Below are 24,418 nucleotides of genomic sequence, written 5' to 3'. Positions count from 1 at the left end.
TCAGATACAAAGGAAAACACATTTGAAAAATGCAACACTATTCTACACCCACTAAAAAAAGAGGGGGGGATTGGAATAATGCATCTTAAAGTGCACTGGTGCTCAAGATGTAGCCAAGGGTGACCTATCCTGAAAATCTGAGCTTAATCGTACAGGAAAAAAAGATGGATGTTCAATAATAAAGAGTTGAAACATTTTTAGGAAAAAACAGAACTGAAGAGATCATTTGCTTCTTGAACACTTCAAACAAATGATAGCATTGTAAGAGGAGTGAATAAATGTAGACAGCAATAGCAGCAGAATGACAACTGAAAGAGCAGTGAGAGACTTCTAAGAGTACACAAGGAGATGGGGTAAAGGCAGAAATATGGTAGAGGTAATGGCGAAGAGGCAGGCAGAGCATATTACCAGGTCCTGTCTGTGACACCCTGACTCTACTTTTTTTGTGGGGTTATGTGAGAGGGTACATAAAAAGGGGGAGTTAGAGGACAGAAAGTAAGTGATGCTTCCGAGTCAAATCAAGAGCTAGCGTTGAGGGGAAAGCTATGTCTGTGGTCTCAAAGAGAGTGAGGTGAAAAGGAGGGGGTAAAGACTGAAAAGAGGGGAAAGGAAGGAGGCCTTACCTTGGAGTTGGGTTGGGGTTCCACTGATGAATGCTCCTATGGGTAAAGTTAGATAAGGACCTTATAATATTGGATAAAGCCTGGAGGATTTGAAGCCTGTAAAATCTACTTGTCGTGGGAGAAAAGGAGGTAGAATCCTTGAAGGCAATTGGCACCTGGAGAGGTATGACAACATTTATACAAGGAGGAAATTCTTAGGCAAATGTAGGGGGGAAAAAAGGTTAAGAGAGGGTAAAGGTCAGTTGGAGATGGGAGGGTAGGAGATGCCCTACCATGACGCAGTATCTTAACATCTTAAGTAATTGGCATTGTTCTGACAATGAGCCAATGGAAAAGGGGAATCAGTGGGGTAAGCCATACAAAGCAGCAGCAGACAGAGTATGGTGGCTGAAATGTGAAATTACTAAGGAAATAAAGGTTCAAACTTCTGAGCATAACAATTTATTAAGAAATACATGCCAACTGAATAATAAATTGGGACCGGACCTCCTCAGCTTGGAACTGGACCCCAAACACAGGAGGAGACAAATTTTATTCAATAAAAACAGTTAGTCAAATAAGACTAACAGGATACAAACCAGGATACAAAATTAGTAATCTGATTTCTAATTAGAGGAAAGACTAGGGGCTTTCCAAAGGAGAGCAAAAAAAGTACAATTCTCTGAAATCAGGAAAAAAAAAGTCTTACTCCCCCCTCCAAGTGTCTGAATTCAATTAAAGGAATATAGAAATAATAACTGAATGACCAACAGAGGGCCAGTTTTCAGAAAAGACATATGGGTTGCTTGAGATGTGTAATTGTGAGAAAACAACTGGCATCAATCTTCATATCTGAGTTTCTGTATAACCTAGATCCTTCACTAAGGATCATTAAGCAACAGGTAGAGGAGGTCCAGCTTCCCAGTCCTTCAGGGCTAGGTTCAAGCAATACAATAACGTTTTCTCACAAGACAGAAATTAGAATAGACCTATAATTGAATAGAAAGGGAACTGAACTAGATCCAGAATTGAGTCACAAGATGGAGTCAGTGTGGTTCACTCAATTCTCAGTTTCCTCCTGATTCATGGGGGAGGGAGCCAGCCCATTCCCCTCATGGATTTCTTATCTGGTAAGCCAAATTTATAAGGTTTTTAATGTATTCATAATCAGAATTACATAAGTCTGGCTACAGGCCAGACTGCTCATAGGGTTCACAATGTACTAATTTTGAGAGGGGAGATTTACATGTCACCAAGGTAACCAAGAAAATTCAGTAAACAAACACCATGAAACAAGATGCCAATGCAATACAGTAATGATCATCAATATTAAATGACATCAAGTCTCCCTGTATCGTAGAAGCCCACTCCCAATGTCCATTTAATCAGCACATTTTGTCTTAAGTCCCAGATGTCCCTTGTACTCATCTGATCCCTGGAAATACCTTCTCTTGGACATTCTAGAATAGGCTTCATCCTCAGGGCAGCTCTGAAAGGGGATCTGCTTCTCTGATTCCAAATCACATAGAGATTCCCAAATAATTCTGCTAAAATCTGCCAGTAACAAGACTTAATGTAACTTAGTACAATATCTTAAAATTGGTTCTCCAAACATAAAACTTCAAAGAATTTCAGTTTTGATGCACCAGTTGTTTCTTTATCTAAACCCTATACCGATATAAGAATCTTTAAAAGAAAATTCATGAGGGTCTAACTTGTAAAATGAACCCTTCAGTCTTTTAAAATTATCAGGTAGATATTTTTAAATGGGGAAATAATTCACATTCTTTGTAATTATCAACGCAATTTTATATATAAAATCTTTAATCTAATTTTAATCCAAAGCTTGAATTTTCCATTAGAAACATATGGAAGCCAATCATATATATATGTATACATCCTAGAGAACAGTCTAATCCTGTTTTCTCAAAATTTACTATTCCATTTAATTAGAAACTTTCATATTACATCTTTATCTTTCCTTTTAGGAGGCTATCATCCCTACATTGTTATTACAAATTACAATCATCAATAAAATTGTTAGATTTTTTTCATACTTGCATTCTATCAGAGCAACTCAGAGATATTCCAGTATCAATTAATAGATTTAGTACCATACTCACAAAACTTCTACTGCTCATCTGCCATGATTATAGAAATTTGCTATGAAAGGAAAAGGAGGGATATAGTTATAAGTATCAAGCCTCATACCCTCAAGGGAATAGACTGAACTGATATATACCATAACAGGGAGAAAAACTCCCTTGTTCTATCTGATTCCAGGCACAAGTCATATCTGACAGCCAATCATGTAGTAAAGCTCCACACTGCTCAAAAGCCAGGCTCAGAATTAACCTGTTCAGAAAAGAAATAACAATGGGGAGACTGAGTCAAGAAGATCCTACCTTAAGCTATGCCAAGGTTGTCCCCTCAACTTTCCCCAAGGATAGACATCCACCTATAGCTGTTCTTAGATTGTAGCACATACTATTTTCTACTATCGGGCTTCATGACAATTCAGACAACCATTTCTGTAACCAAAACTCAAAATAATATTAAATAGTCCCAAAATTTTTTACCTCAAATAGCAAATTTTCACTAATCACAGCTTAGAGCTTAAACATTATTAATTTTCTTATGTTTCCCTAACAGTTACATTACATTTATCCTTTACTTATAAATTAAAACTAACCACATTTTGGAGTTCTTCAAATTACACATACAATCAATAGTGACTCAAGACTCACTTAACAACAATAGATCTCAGATTTAAAGACCCTGTAATTTTACATAAGCAACAGCCAAATACTTTCAAATGAAAATTCACTCTTTATTAAACTTGTAAATTCCCCAAACAGTAAATTTATTATCATTATTATTTTAAAACAAAATATATCCCATTAAATATTGAAGTTTTCAAGTATCCTTTTTATCACACCCTTTTAAAAGCTAAATTTATAATCTAACAGCATCTAGATTAAAACAGAAATTTTAGAAGCACAATAACACACAATATCATGTATTTAAAACATGAAATGAAACTTATTAGCAGTTCAGATGACATCAATTCAGCCAAATGCATTTCCAAATTATTTTACATGGAAAATCATTCATTTAATCACCTTAGACATTTTACACTAATCACATCTAAGCCCTGGTATATATAGAGTTATCAAGCACAGAACAATTATATCCAATTAAAGAAATAATCATAGTCAACATTTATATACTGCTTACCATATGCCAGGTTACTATGTTAAGCACTTTGTAATCATTGTATCACTTTGATTCTCACAACAACCCTGGGAAGTGGGTACAATTATTGTTTTCCTCCTTACACATCAGGAAACTGAGGTAAACAAAAATAAGATAACTTGTTTAAGATCACACAGATAATAAGTTTCTGAGAATAGATTGTAACCAAGGTTTCCCTGCATTTTTTCCAACTTTTTTATTTGATGCCACAATTAGTATAACACATTTCATCACACCATAATTTAGTTACAGGACAAATCTCAACCAAATCAAATCTGGATTTACAACCACAAAAGTAAAACCTCAATTTCCTAGGATCATTAGGTACTTGTGCCTTAAAATTTAGAGCCCAAAGTTAACAAGCAGCTCATTTTCAAAGGTTTCAAGTAGCACTTTATCCTTTCCATAAACTTTTTATTTTCTTTCAAAAATCACCCAAAGAGCAAAATCAATTCCTTTTGTGTTCATAACCTAGCCCCACCCTCTATTTCCCAGAGGTTTTTCAGTTTTAATCCCTAGCAAAAGATAGGGAGAGATTCTGAAGGGCAGCCTCACATTCCCATCTCCTTGCTTTAGCACTCACAAGATTGTAAAGACTGGGAAATATGTCACCAGAATAGTCTTTCAGTAGCAAAGCACTGTATTTCCAAATCATAATCCCAAATTCTCTCCCTTCTCTTCCCCTCCACCTCGAATTGAGAAAGCAAGCAAATATAGGTTATACATGTTTAGTCATGCAAAACATTTCTGTAATAGTCATGCTGTGAAAGAAAACACATTAAAAAACCTCCAGAAAAATAAGGAAAATAAAGTATGCTTCAATATGTACTTAGACACCATCAGTTCTTTCTCTGGGGATGAATAGCATTTTTCATCTTAAGTCCTTCAGAGTAGTCTTGGATCATAGTATTGCTGAAAGTAGTTAAGTCATTCACAGATGATCATCTTACGCTATTGTTGTTACTTTGTACACAGTATATTTCACTTTGCATCTGGCTCATGTAACTCCAGGTTTTTCTAAGAGCATCCTGCTCATCATTTCTTATAGCACAATAGCATTCCATCATAATTACATAACACAATTTGTTCAGCCATTCCCCAACTGATGGGCATCCCTTCAATCTCCAAGTCTTTGCCACCAGAAAAGAGCTGCTATAAATATTTTGTGCATATAGGTCCTTTTCCTTTTTGTTTTTTCTCTTTTGGGATACAGACCTACTAGTAGTATTGCTAAGTCAAAGGGTATGCATGGTTTATAACCCTTTGGATATAGCTCCAAATTGCTCTATATAATGACTGAATCAGTTCACAACTCCACCAACAATGCTTTAATGTCCCACTTCTCCTACATCCCTTCCAACATTTGTCATTTTCTTTTTCTGTCTTATTAGTCAATCTAATAGGTATGAGGCAGTGACTCAAAACTGTCTTAATTTGCATTTCTCCAATTAATAGTGAGTTAGACAATTTTTTTTAATATGGCCATAAATAGCTTTGATTACTTCATCTGAAAACTGTTCATATCTTTTGATCATTTATCAGTTGTGGAATAGCTCTCATTTTTATAAATTCAATTGTGTTCTCTATGTATGAGATGAGGCCTTAATCAGAAAAACTTGCCTCAAAATTTCCTTCAGTTACTATTTCTAAATTTATTTCCCTTCATCCTATTCCCCCACTGTTTATTCTATTCTCTCTCTTTCACCCTGTCCCTCCTCAAAAGTGTTTTGCTTCTGACTACCCCTTCTCCCAATATGCCCTCCCTTCTATCACCACCCTCCCCTTCTCTTCTCCCTTCCCCTCCTACATTTCTTGTAGGGTAAGATAGATTTCTATACCCAATTGAGTGTGTATATTATTCCCTCTTTGAGCCAATTCTGATGACAGTAAGGTTTACTCACTCTCTCCCCTACCTCCCTCCTCTTCCCCTCTATTGCAAAAAGCTTTTTCTTACCTCGAGATAATTTATGCCATTCTACCTCTTCCTTTCCCTTTCTCCCAGTACAGTCCTCTCTTACCTCTTAATTTTTTATATCATCCCTTCATATTCAACTCACACCTGTGCCTATCTATATATATACTCCTAACTGCCCTAATAATTAGAAAGTTCTGTTTAACCATTAAGTCCCTTATGATTTCCCTTTCCTGTTTACCTTTTTATACTTCTCGAGTCTTGTATTTGAAAGTCAAGATTTCTATTCAGCTGCGATCTTTTCATCAAGAATGCTTTAAAGTCCTCTAATTCATTGAATATCCATTTCCCCCTGAAAGATTATACTCAGTTTTGCTGGGTAAGTGAGATTCTTGATTATAACCTTAGCTCCTTTTCCCTCTGGAATACCACATTCCAAGTTCTCCAAACCCTTAATGTAGAAGCTGCTAAGTCTTGTGTTATCCTGACTGTGGCTCCATGATACTTGAATTGTTTCTTTCTGGCTGCTTGCAATATTTTCTCCTTGAGCTGGAAGCTCTGCAATTTGGCTATAATATTTCAAGTAGTTTTCATTTTGGGATCTCTTTCAGGAAGTGATCAATTTATTTCTCAATTTCTATTTTACCCTTTGAGTCTAGAATATCCTTGATAATTTCTTGAAAGATGCTGGCTAGGCTCTTTTTTTAATCATGGATTTCAAGTAGTCCAATAATTTTTAAATTATCTCTCCTGTATCTATTTTCTAGATCAGTTGTTTTTCCGATGAGATATTTCACATTGTCTTCTATTTTCATTCTTTTGGTTTTGTTTTATTGTTTCTTGATTTTTCATAAAGCCATTAGCTTTCATTTGCTCAGTTCTAATTTTTAAGGAATGATTTTCTTCAGAGAGCTCTTGTATCTCCTTTTCTACTTGGCCAATTCTATTTTTTTTCCACTAGGCAATTGGGGTTAAGTGACTTGCCTAGGGTCACACAGCTACTTCATGTTGCGTGTTGTATGTCTGAAACCAGATTTGAACTCAGGTTCTCCTGACTTCAAGACCCAGGGCTCTACCCAATTCTACTTTTTAAGGAGTGTTTTTTTCTTTAGTATATTTTTGTGTCTCCTTTAACCAAGCTGTTGACTTATTTTTCTTTTTTTTTCCTCGCATCACTCATTTCTCTTCCCAATTTTTCCTCTACCTGATTTTCAAAATCCTTTTTGAGTGCTTGCTTGGCCTGAGACCAATTCACAGTTTTCTTGGAGGCTTTGGATGTAGTAGCTTTGGCTATCTTCCTTCAAGTGTGTGTTCTGATCTTCCTTGTCACCACAGTAACTATCCATGGTCAGAATTTTTTTCTGTTTGCTCACTTTGCCAGTCTATTACTTGACTTAACTCTTTGTTAAAGTAGGGCCTGTGCTTTCAGTGTGGAGAAAGTACTGTTCCAAGCTTCAGGGGTTTTGTGCAGCTGTTTTCAGAGATAACTTCTAATTTAAGTTTTCAGTTCTTCCAAAGTGGTATGATCTAAGGAGAGGTGTGTTTACTATACTCCTGGTGTGTGCTCTGGTCCTGTTTGTGACCACAAGCACTCTTTTTTTGCCTTGTAACTATGAAAAGGATCCCCACTCCATTGTGGTGACAAGCTCTGGTGTGCTAGTGCTCCTCCTCACCCTGGGACTGCCATCCAGGACTGCAACCCTGATTCGAGTATGGGCAATGCAACAGAGGCCTGCCTCAGTGCTAGCAAAGAGACCCCTGTAATCTCTTTCTTACCGTCTGTGGGCTGAAAGGTCCAGAAGCAACCACTGCTGCTGATTCTATAGCTCCCAAAGCCTGCTGCTGCTGGTTTGCTGGGGCCAAGGCTGTGCTCCACTCTCACCCCGGTGCAGACCTTTCCTGTTGATCTTCTAAGTTGTTTTTGGCATCTATGGGCTGAGAGGTCTGGAAACCACCAGAGCTACCACTGATTCAGTTGCCCCAAGGCCTGTTCTGGCTTTGCTGGGACCAGGTCTGGAACTGTGCTCTTCTTTTACCCTGGTGCAGCAGACCTTTCTTGCTGACCTTCTAAGTTTTCTTGGGCTGGAAAACTTTCACTCCATCTTTTTGTGGATTCTGCCCCTCTAGAATTTGTTTAGTCATTATTTAAAGGTATTTAGTGGGGTTTGGGGGAGAGCTTAGGTGAGTCCCTGCCTTTACTCTGCTATCTTGGCTCCATCTCCTAAATAGTTTTCATCCTATAGAATTTCTCCTTGGCAATTTAGCACAATTTTACACCACCTCAATTGATTGAAATACTGTTACCTTTTTGGGTTCCTAAAGGCTTACAAAAGCAGCGTTTTTTTCTAATATCCTTTAGTGAGCTTGCTTCAAACTTACCTAAACAATTAATTCTGTTGAAAGTTCTACTTCAATCTTCACAAAAGACATTTCTATTTCCGGGTAACTTCCCCCCCATTCTGTCATTTCTAATATCAATCCATACTATCCACAAGTTCTGAGCCCAGGTGAAGGTGAGGGTGGGATAGGCAGTCCCTCCTTATCCATGCCTCTTTGGTTTAAATTTTCCTTTCCATACCTTAAGTAAATTTTACTCATCATTAAGTTGCTCCCTGATTTAAACAAGCTTCTCTCTTTTCATGCTCAAGAAAGGGTTAATAAGAGGCAGCTATAAAGTTCCAGTTACCTTTTTTTTTTTTTTACACGCAATTGGGGTTAAGTGACTTTCCCAGGGTCACACAGCTAGTAAGCGTCAAGTGTTTGGTCTGAGGCTGGACTTGAACCCAGGTCCTCCTGACTTCAGGGCCAGTGCTCTATCCCCACTGCGCCACCTAGTTGCCCCATCCCTGATAACTTTTAAAATGCAAACCACATACTTTTTTTTCTTCACTCTGGAATTACTTTCAAGCTAGCTGCCTTCCTTCATTACACTGAAACAATAACTATCAATATTCAGGAGAAAAGCCATCTTAGTGCTTTTAACCCCTGAAACTTTTACAGAATTTAATTCTTATTTTTCCTTAAAACAAGTTCTACAGAATGGTACCCCAAAATTCACAAAGATATTTTAAGCTTCTGCTAAGTGCCTTGTGAGATAGGACAAAGAAGGGGATAAATTCCTGGAATTACCCAAATTCTTATTCTGCAATCTTAAAATGTTTAATCTCTAAACTCTTTAATGATTAATCTCTAAGCTCCTTAATTTCCAAACCTCCAAAATCTACTAAGATGTTTTTAGCAGTTCAAGTGTTTTTTTTTTCCTTTTTAACCTAATCTCCCACTGAAAGCCTAAAGTGGGAGTTAGTGCTGCCTACTGAGGCAGAGACTGCTTCAAGTACAAAACTTCATTAATCTATCCCAGCATTCTAAACTCTTTGGCTGAAGCTTTTTACAACAGTCTTTCTGCATGGCTGCACTTTCCCCTTAGAAATGTTTCAAGGTAGCAGAATTTACAAACACTAAACATGATACTGACTTTTTTCTGAGCATTTCACAAAAAACAAAAACACAGACAAGATAACACAATAAGACAAACATATACTTCCCAGTCAATATGCATTTCCCTAAAGGGGTGTCAATTTAACAGTGCATTTTTCCCCGGTCTCATGCCAAAAGAAATTTTATCCAAGGGGGACCTTTGGGCATTTTACTGTTACCAGAACCCATCATTCCTTTAAAGAGATTATCTCTTCCCCAATAGGGTCAGGGTAAACCTTACCTTAACGTGGGAAGAAATTTAGATTAAGGGGAGAAAGAGTCCTCCTTCAGGTTAGTTTTCCACAAAAAGGTCCCTTGGTGAAAGATTAACCAGAGTATTTTATGGAGTTTTTCTGCAAGACTGTCACAGTGGCCAGAATCCTGTCTCTTGATCTGGCTGGCTAAGCCAAAAATTGTGATAGGTGACATCTGAAATTACTGAGGAAACAAATGTTCAAACTTCTGAGCATACCAATTTATTAAGCAATGCATGTCAATTGCATAACAAATCAGGACCAGGGCTCCTCAGCTTGGCACCGGACCTTGCCGAATACAGGGGCTGACATTTTTTTATATACTAAAAATAATCAAATAAGACCAAATAAGAGAAAACAATTAACAGGCTTCAAACCAGAATACAAAATTAGGTAATCTTATCCCTAATTAAAGGAAAGATTAGAAATTTTCCAAGTTGGGAAAGGAAGAGCAAACTGGCACAATTCCCTGAAATCAGAAAAGGAGGTGTCCCATTATCCCCAAAATAGGTATACTCAATCAAAGGAACAAGGAAATAGTATCTGATTGACCAGGATGGGACCAGTTTTCAGATAAGACATATGGGATGCTTGAGATGTATAGTTGTGAAGTCCTTGCCTCAATCTTCAGATCTGACTGTTTCTGGTCAGCATAACATAGGTCCTTAGTTAAGGGTCTCTAAGCAACAGGTAAAGGTGGTCCAGCTTCTCAGCCACACAGGAATAGTTTCAAACAATGCAATAAAGATTTCTCAGAATTCCCAAGTTCTCAATAGAGAAATTGGACTACATCGCTATGAATAGAAAGAAACTGAGCTTGATCCAGAATCAAGTCAAGAAATGGAGTCAACATGGTTCAATCAATTCTCACAATTCCCTCAGAGAGCAGAGCCTAGAATAGATACCACACAAGCTTTTAGTGTAATTCAGAGAAAAGAAAGAGACCAGATGACTAGAGACATGAATTAGGGAATGAGGGTCTAAAGTCAACAGAAAGAGAAGACAGATAATGAAAGGAGTAAGAAAAGTGCTTTTTGAGAAGGGGCACAACAAATGAAAAACTACTGAGAAGAACTAACTTAAGAGGAGGAAAGGAAGGGGGAACATACTTTACTGAGAAGGAAAAAAGATGAGGAAGAAATATATAACCAGATAAAAGCAAAAAAGAGAAACAAATAAAACCCTAAAGGGAAAAGGGTAACAAACAAGAAGAGGGAACAGAAAAGAGTCAGGTGGAACAAGGCCACTTTAAAAAAAGATTAAAGTAGAATCATTGAAAGAGAATAATACTGTGTTTACAGCAGAAGGTGGAGAGTCAACTTGAAAAAGAAACAATTTTAGAGACAAATGGAGGAAAATATGAATCTGATAACTTTAAAGGTGAATGGATGAAACAGTCCTATAAAAGGAAAAGTGACAGATTGGATATGGTTAAAAAAAATCTATAACCTATTACTTACAAGAAACACATTTGTATAACAAAGACATACATAAAATAAAACTGAGAAGATGGAAAAAAATTTACTACTAATCAAGTGAATCCAGAAAAGCAGAAGTTGCCACCATCTATCAGACAACTCAAAAACAAACATTCAAAAAAAATACAAGAGGGCCAATAAGGAACCTATATTGTGCTGAAGAGAACCACAGACAACAAAACAATGTCAGTAGTAAACTTGTATGTTCCATATTTCTTAGCATCCAAATTCATAAAGAAATCATCCGAGCTTCAAGAAGACAAAGACAGTAACAACAGCGGCAGAAGACTTCAATATTCCTCTATTGGTTTTGGATAAGTCTAACAGAAAGATAAACAAAAGGGAAAATATTGAACTGAACAAATTTCTGGAAAAACTGGAGTTAAAATACTTATGGTATCTTCTAAATTAGTCATCAAAAGAATATACATATTTATCTGTACCATATAGACTTTATAAAAATTGACTATGTACTAGGTACAGAGATACTGAAACAAATGTAAACAGGCATAAAGTCAATTCAACCTTTAAAGACCCTAATGCTATAAAAGAATAGGAATTGGTTCAAGAACCACAAATAAAAGACATAGGCCCAAACAGAGGCTTAGTAATGAAATTTTAAATGGTGAGTGGGTCAAATAATAAATCACAGAAACAATCAACAACCATGTAAAAGAAAGTGATACTGATGAAATAATATAAGAATTTCTGAGGTGCAGCTGAGGCAATCTTCAGAGAAAAAAATCACATCATTACAGTAATATATTAACAAAATAGAAAAAGAGAAGATTAACAAGCTCAATGTTCATTTAAAAAAATTATCAACAAAAATATTTAAATTTAGAGAAATAAGTTGGAAACAAAAGAAACCATGATAGTCTTTGAAAAGAAAAAAAATTAAACTCTTAATCTGATTAAGAGGGCAGAAAAATCAAATCAATAAAATAGCAAGTGAGCAAGGTGAAATCAGAGCAATATCTGAAGAAATAAAAATAATCAGAACATATTATGTAGTCATATGCTAAAACTGGAAACTCAAAAAACAGAGGAGTACCTTCAAAAATATAAAATATTCAAACTATCAGAAGACTAGATTATAACTCAGTGTCAGAAAAGGAAATTGATCTAACTGTAAAGGAACTACCAAAAAAAAACTCTTGGATCTGATGGAGTCACAGAAGAACTCTATTAAACTTTTAAAGAACCATACTACACAAATTATCTTTAAAAATTGAGAAAGTGCCCTAACAGAATTCTTTTGAGACAACTTTAGTTATAATACATAAAAGTGAAAGAAAAAAAAACTGAAATAAAATTATAGGCCCATATCATGAGTGATCAAGATTTTAAACTAAATCTTATTAAACCAACTACCAAGAAATCATTCATTATGATTAAGTGGGGTTTACATCAGAGCCCAGGATGACTGAACATTAGGAAAATAGAAATAATTAATCAAATTAAAAAATAAAACATCCCAAACTACATGATCATCTCAATAGATGCAGGAAAAAACCTTCAAAGTTCAACACTCTAAAATTCCTATGAAGTACACGCATAGAAGAATTTTTTTTTATAATATCACAAGTATTTAACTAAAACCAAATGCAAGCATCATATACAGTGGAGATACACTAGAACCTTTTCCAGTAAATGCAAGAGTAAAGCAAGGATGCTCACTCTCCCCACTACTGTTTAATATAGTTCTGGAAATGTTAGCAATAAGAGGAAGAATTAAATGAACGATAAGCAAAAAGGAGATAAAACTACTCCTGTTTGTTGACAATATGATGGTTTACTTGGAAAACTCCAGGGCATCAGCAAAGACACCGAGACAATTAATAGCTTCAGCAAAGTTGCAGGCTACAAAACAAATCCTCAAAAATCAACATTTGTACGCAATAACAAAACACAAGAAGCAATAATAGAAAGGGACATTCTATCCCTGATAACTATAAAATGTGTAAAATATTTGGAGATCAACCTCCCAAAGCACACAAAATAGTTGAATAGGTTCAATTACAAATCACTCCTTAAAGAAATAAAGGACTTAAATAGCTGGAGGAATATTCACATGGGTAGGCTGTCCCAATATAGTAAAAATGACAATATTACCAAAATTAATTTAGACTTTTAATGCTATACCAAACAAATTACCAGGAAGATACTTTACAAAGCTTGATAAAATAATAAAATTGATTTGAAAAGATAAAAATAATTTAAAAATAAAATATAAAAAGATGAAAAATAAAAATAAAAGATAAAAGGAAAATAAAAGGAAATGATGAAAAGATGGACAAGGGAGAACAGCACTTTCAGACCTCAAACCATATTATAAAACAGCAGTTGTCAAAAACATCTAGTACTGGTTAAACAATAGAGAGATATATTAATGGAATGAACTAGATAAGGGAGATTCAGAAACAAATCAATAATCTAATATTTGATGAAATAGAAAACAATCGTTACTTAGGTGAAAACTGGAAAGTAGTCTAGCATAAATTAGGCTTAGACCAACACCTTACTCTACACACCCACGATAGTGTCTAATTGAACTTCAATATTAAAGATCATACTATTAAAAAATTAGAAGAGAAACAGATTATGTACCTCTCACAGCTATGGGTAAGGGATGTCTTCTTTAGCAAACAAGAGAAAGACGCAATTACAAATGATAAAAGATAACTTCAATTTCTTGAAACTTAAAAGCTTCTGCAAAGATAACACTAATGCATCAAGGCTAAAAAAGGAAATGAATCAAATGGGAAAAATTTTTTTCTATCAAATTTATCTTGTTTGGTATTCAAGACACACACACATGCCATTCCCTAGTAGATAAATGGTCAAAGGATATGAACAGTTCTCAAGAGAACTGCAAGGTATTCACAATCACATGAAAAAATGTTCCACATTGCTAATAAGAGAAATGCAAATCAAAACAACCCAGATGTTTTACCTCACAACCTACAAACTGGCAAAAATGACAAAAAAAATGTCAACAGCCAATGTTGGAAGGATTACAGGAAGATAATTTTTGGTGAAACTGGAAAAGTGATACAGCCATTCTGGAAAGAAATTTAGAATTATGCAAATAAAGTGCCTAAAATATCCATAACCTTGGAACCAGAGACTATTACTGGGCTTACACCTTAAGGAAACCACTAAAAAGAAAAAAATTTCCCCATATACTCCAAAATATTTATAGTTCCACTTTTTGCGACAGCAAAGAATTAGAAACAAAGTAGATGCTCATTGATTGAGAATAGTTAAACATAAATTGAATGGAATGCCACACACAAGTGTTACAACATTGCACATGTTTTCAGACTTTTTCAATATATCAATTAGTTGTAATTACTTTTTTCAATTGCTAAAAAAAAAAGTACTATTTGTCAAATAGGATGGTTTTTCTGGGAAAAAATGAGGGAGAAATACATGGGATGTTATGGTGATATAAGAAATAGAAAATATCAATCAAAACTTTAAAAAAAAAAGCATGTTGCTGTTATTGTCTTAAATTACATAGTTGTGGTCAATGTTTGGTTTTGTTTTCTCAATTTCTATAAAAAGACCTGGGTTCAAGTCCTGCCTCTGACACATATTAGCTATATGCCCCCATACAAGTCACTCAAACTTTCAGTGCTCTAGACAAGTCTCTAAGACTAAAATGCAGACAAGGTGTTGACCTGAAATGGGAGAGGAAATTTTTCATACAAAGAAATCGGTGAAATTCAGGGCAAATCTGATAGCCAGTGGGAGTGGCCTTCAAGGTACCAGCCCAGTAGAAGGATTCAAACAAGTCATGCTACATCTGTACCTGGACATTGGTGGGACCAATGCTATGAAGGAACAGAACTAAGTTATGAGCCTACTCTCCCAGAGACTGAGGTGGAATGAAGGAGAGTATGCCCTGGAAGTATTGGGGGAAACGTAGGTACATTTGTTCTTGTTATATCCGTGAAATAAATATCCCCTTGCAAAAGCTAGCCACCATGAAGTGGTTAAGTGAACTGGGGTGCTGGCTATTGGTCCCCTAAAATTAGGGGGAACACAGCCAATAGGAGCTTGAGATAAAAGGGTTATCCACAAACCCCTCAAAGTGCTCTAGCACCCTGAGGAAATGTAACCTGCCTGGGTCCTGAGACAGTGGGACCAGGGTGAACATGTTACACAAAATGTCAGATACAACAGTCTTATTTTTTTCAATAGGTCAATATAAAAGCAAGGCAATGGGTTATTATGAAGTAAATAGTGCCAAAAAAAAAAAGAGGCAACAAAACTTTTAAAGTTATCTAAGACTATATCATCTGAGGGGATGACAGGATTAAATAAATATGCTGGTCCTTGCAGGGCACCAGTGTCATCTAGGACCCCAAACAGAAGCAGTGTGGTTGATTATACTTTTAGAATTCCCTAGGAACACAAACAGAATCTGAGATAACATTCATGAAACTGTGTTAAGCCCTCTCCTCTTCCACGTCTGGGAAGCATAATTGACTCAGAATTTCAGTACCTATTAAGAACCCAACGTGCAGCATGAACGTGGATCCATCCTTGGAATCTCAGTGAGTCACATCCAGTTGGCCCCATTTCACTCTTTTTAATAAACTCCCATCATTATTCTTCAGAATACAAGCAAGCCATCTTGCCACAGGTCCATGAGGTACTTGTATCAGATCCTGAAGACTTGTAATATTGAAAGCTTGAGTCTTAGCTTAGTATTAAAATCCAGACTAAATAACATTAGCCCTAGGATGAAGACTTTTCAAGAGGAGTTTTAAAAAATACTGAGAATCTAAAAAATCATTTAAAGAACTCAAGTATCATCTTTCATAGCCTGTTTTCCTTACATTTAAGTTTTTGCTATCCTCCTCCACCTAACCCAATGTAGTTCAGAAATGATAGACACAAAACTCTAGTCTCAGAGCAGACTATCTATGGAGTTTAAATTCCAAGGTTGAAAAATGCCCCCCTCTCAAAAAAGAACCAAAAAAAAAAAAACCCAAAAAACACCTAATGGGGCAGTGGATAGAGCTCTGGCCTTGGAGTCAGGAGAACCCGCGTTCAAATCCAGCCTCCAACACTTGACACTCACTAGCTGTGTGACCCTGGGCAAGTCATTTAACCCCAATTGCCTCCTCAAAAAAGAAAAAAAAGAAAGAAAAATGTCCTCTCTAAAATGAGTCCTGGTAGCCCAAGAGATATTCAGCTGTCAACTTTTATGATTTCTCCAACAAAACCAGAAGTCTAAGCATTGGCTGGTGGGCAGAGAAGTTTGAACTCTTGTCTAAAAGGAGTTTTTGGATTTTCATCCATGTTAATACATACAGGTGACAGAAGGTGTAGTTAGTTAAGTACTGTTTGTGGCCTAAGGATCTGGGTTAGTAAATGTAAGGAAGAATCCCTCTCAGAGTGGTTACATTCAGAATATATCTTGCTAGTATCTGGGTATATAAAAAAATCCCCCAAAACCTGCCCCACTTTTTAGTAGCAGTTAGTAAAAATTGAATCTGCCAGTGATGGATAGATAGTAGAGGGTGGTAGGTGTTCAAAGCAAAACCTGTTTCATCTCCCCTTATTGGAAGGTAAGCACTTTGCTTGTCGGTCCCTAGTCATTGCTCATTCCTATCTATCCTTTTAACATTTCTCTTAAGTCCTGTAATTGAGCTTCAAAAGTTTCTACACAGCTGTGGTCTTTTCATAAGGAATGCCTGAAGTCCTCTATTTCATTAAAAAGCAATTCTTTTCCCTTATAGTACTATACTCAGTTTTGCTAGTTATTTTTTGTCCATAAGCTTATAGATTTTGCCTTCTTAAATAATAACATTTCAAGTTTTTAAGATCTCGTTTTCTTTTAGGATTTCTCAAAATACAATGTCTATGCTCTTTATTTTTATTTTTTTGGTCATGGCAGTCAGATAGTCCAATGATTCTTAAATGCTTTCTCATTGGTCTGTTTTCCGGATCATTTGTTTTATGAGATTCCTTATGTTTTCTTCTATTTTTTTCCTGTCTTTAGACTTTGGTTCAATATTCCTATTGTTTCATGAGTCATTTGGCTTCTATTTGGTCCTTTGTGATTTTCAGAAAGTTTGTTGCTTGAGTAAGGTTTTGTACCTCTCATGCCAAGGTGATAATTCTTTCTTCAATAATTCATTTCTTTTCCATTTTTTTGCTCAAGCACTTTCATTTATTATTTAAATTTTTTTAACTCTTGCTTCATCTCTTTCAGATATTTTAGTTTTATTTGTACTCAAGCTATTTTTTTTCTCTAAAGAATTTGCTTGTAGATATTTTGGAGTCATTCTCTTCTTCAGTCATTCACTGTGTCTTGAGTATCACTCTCATCATAAAGGACGATTCTCCATCTCTCTCACTTCTAGTCCAATTCCAGACTTCACACTTGATGGCTGGTCTCTGCCACACTTCTGGGGATAAGGTCTCAGCCGGTACTATTGCGGCTCTCTTCTGATAGGACGTTGTGTTCTAGGATCTCAGGGGATAAGTTAGGGAGATGCAGCAAGCTTTTGGTGCTCCCGAAGTGGTCTGGTTCAAGGAAGAGGTTTACTGATAGGCCCCTGGTCTGAGCTCTCCAAGTTCCTGACCTATGTTTGAGTCTGAGAAACAGCAGAATTCTGTTGAACTCAGCCATTCTTAGCCAATTGGGAAGGCTCTGTTGGTTCTGAGTAACATAAGTGTAGGTTCCCCTTTGGTCCAGGATTTCTGCTATGGTTATTCCTCTGCATACTTCAGACTCGGCTAGAAACTGAAACCAAGATCGCTTTCTCCTCCTAGCAACAACAAAGCCACCCTGTGCTACTTGCTTCTGAATTTGCTCCTTTTTTTGTACATCCCCTCGGGTATCATTTTCCGGGAATACCACATAGATCCCCTTTCTTGGTCTGTCCTGGATATTTGACCCAAAACTGAGAAGGAGGCATCAGCTAGCATTTGTTAATGCACTCTGCACATGGATCTGAGACCACCTCTCGCCCTGGTACACAGCTTCTCCCCGAGGACTGAAGCACTGCTTTTGTTTGCTCCTGGCCAAAACCCCATCCCCAAGGTCTGCAGATCTCTCAGTCTCTTCCTCTGCCAACTTGGTGGACAAATGACTTTTTCTAGACTCCCCCCATCAGGATTCAGTCTAGGCATTTTCTACATCTGTTTGGAGTTTAGGGGGCAGGAGCTCACTATTCTATTTCCTGTTACTCTGCCATCTCATCTCTGCTTCTGACGTTGAAATAGTGATAAATCTTGAAGCAGAGTCAGGGAAATTACTGAAAAATTGTCAGAATAAAACAGCTACAAAAACAAGTTATTAGTTTTGCTGACGTTAATAAATCACTTAATGTTCACGTAAATGTAAATATTATAGAAGATAAAACATTCCTTTAAAAAATGGCTTGACTAGTGGAGTTATAAACTGATCAAATCATTCCAGAGAACAATTTGGAACTGTGCCCAAAAGAGCTATAAAACCGCACATAGCCTTTGACCCAGCAATACCACTACTAGGTCTGTCTCCCAGTGAGATCATAAAAAGGGAAAAGGACCTGTATGTACAAAAACATTTATAGCAGCTCTTTCTGTGGTGGCAAAGAATTGGAAACTGAGGAGATGCTCATCAAGTGGCGAATGGCTGAACAAGTTATGGTATATGATTGATAGAATATTATCACGCTATAAAAAATGATCAAGATGCTTTCAGAAAAACCTATAAGACTTAACATGAACTTATGCTAAGTGAAGTGAGAAGAACCAGGAGAACATTATTGTACAATTTTGCTGTTATTGTATACAATCAATTGTAAATGACTTAGCTACTCCTCGCAATACAAGAACCAAAACAATTCTGAAGGACTTATGATGAAAGGTGCTATCCACCTCCAGAGAAAGAACTGATGGAGTCTGAATGTGGATAGAAGCATACTTTTTTTTTTTACTTTATTTTGTCCATGTTTTTATCTGTTTTATAACATGATTAATATGGAAATATATTTTCCATGACTGTACATGTACAGCCTACATCAAATTTTGTTTACCATCTCAGGGAGGGGCAAGGAGAGGGAGGGAAAGAATTTAGACCTCAAAGTTCTAAAAAAAAACCCAAATGTTTAAAAAAGTGTTTTTTACATGTAACTGGAAATTATATTTTACTTATTTTTGCTTTTTGGTGAGGCAATCCGGGTTAAGTGACTTGCCTGGGGTCACACAGCTAGTAAGTATCAAGTGTCTGAGGCTGCATTTGAACTCAGGTCCTCCTGACTCCAAGGCCAGAGCTCTATCCACTGCACCACCTAGCTGCCTCTAGAATTTTTTTTTTTTTTTTTTAAGGATGGCATGGCTTTTCAGTCCAAGCTGTAGCAAGGCTATCCCTCACGGGCTTTCTTTCTCCAACTCCAATACCTTACCCTTCCTGCAACCATGACGGAACTGGCCATCTCCTTTGCCAAGGACTTCCTGGCCAGTGGCATCACTGCTGCCATCTCCAAGATTGCTGCGGCCCCCGAGAAGAGTGTTAAGGTACTAATGCAGGTGCAGCACACAAGTAATCAAATTGTTGTAGATAAGCAGCGCAAAGGCATAACGGATTATATAGTCCAAATTCCAAAGGAACAAGGAATGCTTTCCTTCCAGCGGGATAACTTAGCAAATGTCATCAGATATTTCCCCACTCAGGCCCTTAACTTTGCCTTTAAGGATAAGGATAAGCAGGTGTTTGGGGGAGGAATGGACAAGCACACACAACTTTGGAGATATTATGCCAGCAATCTTGCCTCTGGTGGTACAGCCAGAGCCACTTCTCTCTGCTTCGTCTACCCCTCAGATTTTGTGAGGATTTGCTTGACAGCTGATGTTGGGAAATCTGGCACTGAGAGAATTCAAAGACCTGGGAGACTGCCTTGCAGAAAATCACCAAGTCTGATGGAATTTATGACTTGCATCAAGGTTTCAATGTCTCTGTGCAGGGTATCGTTAACTACAGAGCAGTTTACTTGGGAATCTATGATACAGCAAAAGGCATGCTCTCACATCCAAAGTACACTCCTATTGTGACAAGTTGGATGATTGCAGAAACAGTGAGTGACTGTTGTAGCAGGTGTGGTTTCTTATCCTTTTGATAAAGTAAGGCGGTGAATGATGACGCAGTCTGGGCACAAAGGAGCTGATATGATGTACACTGGGACAATTGACTGCTGGAGGAAGATAGCTAAAGATGAGTGACAAAACTTTCTTCAAGGGTACCTGGTTCAACATTCTTAAAAGTCCAGGTGAAGCTTTTGTGCTTGTCTTATATGATGAATTGAAGAAAGTAATCTAAATATATCCTAACTGAAAATGGAGCCCGTGAATATAGATCATGTAGACTACTCAACCATACTTAGCATTTTGAACCACTGACCTTCAAGAAATTTCTGCTGTTTTTTCATCCAGACCAGATCACATTTGTAGAGAAACCAGGAAAAGCTCTTAGAAAAAGGGACCCATTATTGTGATCCATTATTCACACAGTGGAACTGATGATGATTCACCATATTGATTCTATTGTTTTTGGGGAAAATAATAGTTACTTTGGATCCAAGGAGGCAGATCAACTTAGACCATCTAGTTTAAATGTTTTTGTACAACATAAATTAGTGTTTAAGTACTTATTTTTTAAAAAATCATGTCTCCCATTTGTACTTAAGCACGATATATATTATTTTGCACAATTGACTATTTGGCAGTTATGATGATCTGTGATGGGCATTTTGCTGTAAAACAATAAATACACAGAAGACTTTAAGAAAAAAAAGGATGGCATGACTTTCAGTATACAAGACAGCTGTATTAAAAAGAAAAAAAATTAATTCTCTAGTTTCCTTCAAAGCTCAGCTCAAGTATCACATTCTCCATGAAATATTTTCCTAATCTCCCCAGCTGTTAGTGACCTCCCAAAATATTACTCATGTATGTTACTTGACATCTCTCTTCATAGAATGCAGACTCAGACAAGAGCTGTCATTTTTGCCTTTGTATCCCCAGGACATAAGATTAGTACCTGACATATAGGTGCTCAATGAATCCTTATTGACTTGTACATATATCCAGGTACGACAGAATATGGCAGGACATCAAACCACTCGCTTTTGGTGATTTACGTGAACAAGACATTATTATAAGGAACCTTAGAAGCACTGATCTGCTGGTTATGAAGGGAGGCATTTGGTACATGATTGAGTGGGACACAGATGAGCTCCTGCCATCCAATGCTGGGTCAGGGAATAGGATTGAATAAGCCAGTTGCTGTGGTCAAAGAAGTGATTTAACAGCAAGAAGTGACCTTTCACCTGTAAAGTCTCCTAAATGAAGGTCTGGATCCATATGGAGGTTGCATACAGGAAAGGAGTAGCAAGGTCCCATCCTGGAACTGACCTCCCAACTCTTCTTTCCCTCTTCCTTTATCTTTCTCTCTCCTCCCTCTCCTTCTCTCTCTTCCTCCTCTCCTTTCTCTTCTCCCTTTCCCCTTGGTCCTTCTCCTCTCTCTCTCCCTCTCTGTCCTTCATATCTTAGTCATTGCTTCCTTCTCTCTGTCCAGAAATAGCACAAGGAAGGAAGCCTTTCACAAGTACCTCTCCCATCCCCCACCCCCAGTATGAATTGTGTGACGCACACTGCCATAAACCAGTAGACTTGGGTGGGACAAATGTTAAGACAGTACAACTGCTCCTGGCTCACATGTGATCAAGGTTTCCAATTCAGACTGAGAAACTAGACATACAAAACATGGAACCCAGAGGGGCACTCAGTTGACCAGCAAACCCATCAACTTAAAAATATTGCCAATGCAATACCTGTAGGTGAATATTACTGAACTCGTAGCTCAATAATATCAATTACTCACCAAAAAAATTACCAATACAGTAACAGTAGGTAGATATTACTGAGCTTATAGCTTAACGATATTCATTGCTGAGCTTTTTAAAGGAACACCTCTGTAAATGGAGTATTGAGGGTTAGCATAGTTACCTACAGTCAGCAGAGGGCACCAGAGCTGCACAAATTAACACTAAAATGTTAAGGTTTCCACACAGTTACTTTCTAGGATTAAGCGACTCCACATCTTCCTTGATTTGTTAATATTGTCCCTTCTTTCAGATACCTTGTGAATTGATCCCTTCATGTTCTTGATTGTTTCCCATAGTGAGGAACTCCTGCGTATATACTTAGAGTAATCTAGTGGCTTTCCTAAACCACATTCACTGTCATATTAGAAGCATATTTAAGACTACTCTTTGAGTCCAAGACTGTTGCTATCATTTTCCTTACAGGCAAGAGAAGAAAAGTCACATCTTTTCCCCCTCTCATCACATCTTTCTAGCTTCATGCTAAAATTCCCTCCCAATTCCTTTACTTGGATCTCTAAGATATCTAGATTTATTTCACCCTCTGCTTCTTATGTTTTGAGGTACCACTATTCATCTTCTAAGTTAATAGTCTCATCCTGTGCTGCCCTTAGCTACTCCTCTTCTTGAGGAGCCAGTCAAGCATTCTGATCATCCCTATTAGTCAATGCAGAAGACACTCTTCCCCCCCCCCCCCAGGTGTTCAGCACTATCACGGAATCTATTCAGAACTGAGTTCCAAGTCAAAGAGGTATTCTCTAGAGATATTGAGGTTCAGGAGTTATAGCTTTTTGCAGATGGTATCAACACCACAACACTGTAGTACAGTCTCCTGGATGAGATCCTTGAATGTCTGGCCTAGACCTTCACATAAGAAAGGGCCACGTGGCTAGAGAATGCTTATTATCCAGATTATAATAAAGACGGTCACCCTATGAAGTTCTCATATAAGTATGCATGGCTTGGACAATGGTAGAAAAGACCACATTGCCCTTGGGAAACAAAAGCCCATTGATAACTTCGTTTCCCCCGGAACAAAGACTCATCTTTCTAAGACTAATTTTAATCAGTAAGACATGAGACAGCAGGTAAGAAGGACATGATGATGAAGAGGATGCAGTGCATAAAAAGACTGAGAACACAGAGAAAAGTATATCAGGTTTACAATATGAAAGGATAAACTGGTCTTGGGGTAAGTGAAGCAGAATGGTGAAAGGAGACCGATTTTAAGTCTTGTGGCTGCAGCCTTTTCCTTTCCTTTGCTCACTCTGCTTATTAAGAGACTCTGGCAGTGAGTGGATGAATTATTGCTTCTTGGAAAAAACTACTAGAACAATGTTAAGTCTATTCCATTCTCTTTCTCCCATTTGTTTTATTGTCCCATGAAATTAAAATGATCTAGTAACTCAAGGATATTTTAAAAGTTTTGTTTATACATAACAATGATTTGTTAAATAAATATAAGATCCTTTCAACTACTTCCTAAAATTTTGTTTTCATTTTGGAAAGAAGGGAGACCCTTAGATAATGGATAACACTAAATTTAACCAACAGATCACTTTCCCAACTCAGTCTCACTAGATTGCCTGGGGGTTCAGAGCATGTTATGAATTCTATTTGAAATTTGTATTTAAGGTGTTTGTGTGTGTGTTGTTGTTTCAAGTTCTAAAGATTAAGGAAGCCACCTGGGACTGGGACTTCTGACATAGAATAATGCCTTCTTGAACTAATCTCACTATATTCAAGCAGGTAAATAACATTACCAGGAGCTGACAGAGCTTCAGAAAGATGGGAAGAGTAGTAGAGACCCCAAGAGAGGGTAGTGAAATCAGATATGGAATTAATACACTACATGTTTTACTATGGAAGATTTAGATTCATTGGAAATCGACAGCAACCTTTTTTATAATAGGGAATTTTTGTGACCATTGGCTGGGGTAGCCCAAGAACTCATGTCCAGTGATGAGATACAGGATTAAGGTTAAGGCTTTAAGTGTAGAGACCTCATGGCTAAGGCAGTGTCCCATATTAACTCTAATACTACTAATTTCTGGAGAGTAAATAATATATAGTTTGTGGAAATATTTCAAGGAAAACAGGCAATTAAGTGCCATGTTAGTGGGGATCTCCAGTTTCTAACAACAGTCCCTCCTCTAAGGAATGATGATTTAAAGGATTTGAAAATAGAATGGGCATGAAAAGTATGTGAAAAGGATCCCACATACTTCTTGGAAGACATATAGGCTATTTAAGGTATTCTTGAAAACTGTCATTCCATGGGGGTCATTAAACCAACAAGTCAATATTTACAAAATAGTATATGATCTGTTGCATAGTGACCAGTGGACCATAACTTCTCATCGCTTCCTCAAAACGAAAGTTATGTGAATGAGCATTCTGGGAAATGTGGCAAGACATGCTAGCAGAGAAAGTTTCTTCTAGAAGGCAGGACACTGATTTCAGTAACCACATACTTAAGGAAACCAATTTTATAACTTTTAAAAGTCATAAGTGAAGCAATAACATTGATCATGGTGACAATGGTCTTAGT

At 37.1% G+C, this 24,418-nt stretch overlaps 1 pseudogene; it reads left to right on the top strand.

Moving 5' to 3' along the window:
* The first annotated feature begins 19,405 nt into the window (after positions 1-19,405).
* LOC114023835 lies at positions 19,406-20,303 on the top strand (annotated as a pseudogene).
* Positions 20,304-24,418: the final 4,115 nt, after the last annotated feature.

The sequence above is a fragment of the Vombatus ursinus genome, unplaced genomic scaffold (assembly GCF_900497805.2).
Source record: "Vombatus ursinus unplaced genomic scaffold, bare-nosed wombat genome assembly UNPS02014818.1, whole genome shotgun sequence".
In the NCBI taxonomy this organism is placed as follows: Eukaryota; Metazoa; Chordata; class Mammalia; order Diprotodontia; family Vombatidae; genus Vombatus; species Vombatus ursinus.
Note: the sequence above shows the minus strand (reverse complement) of the source record. Positions and strands in the feature narration are given on the sequence as shown.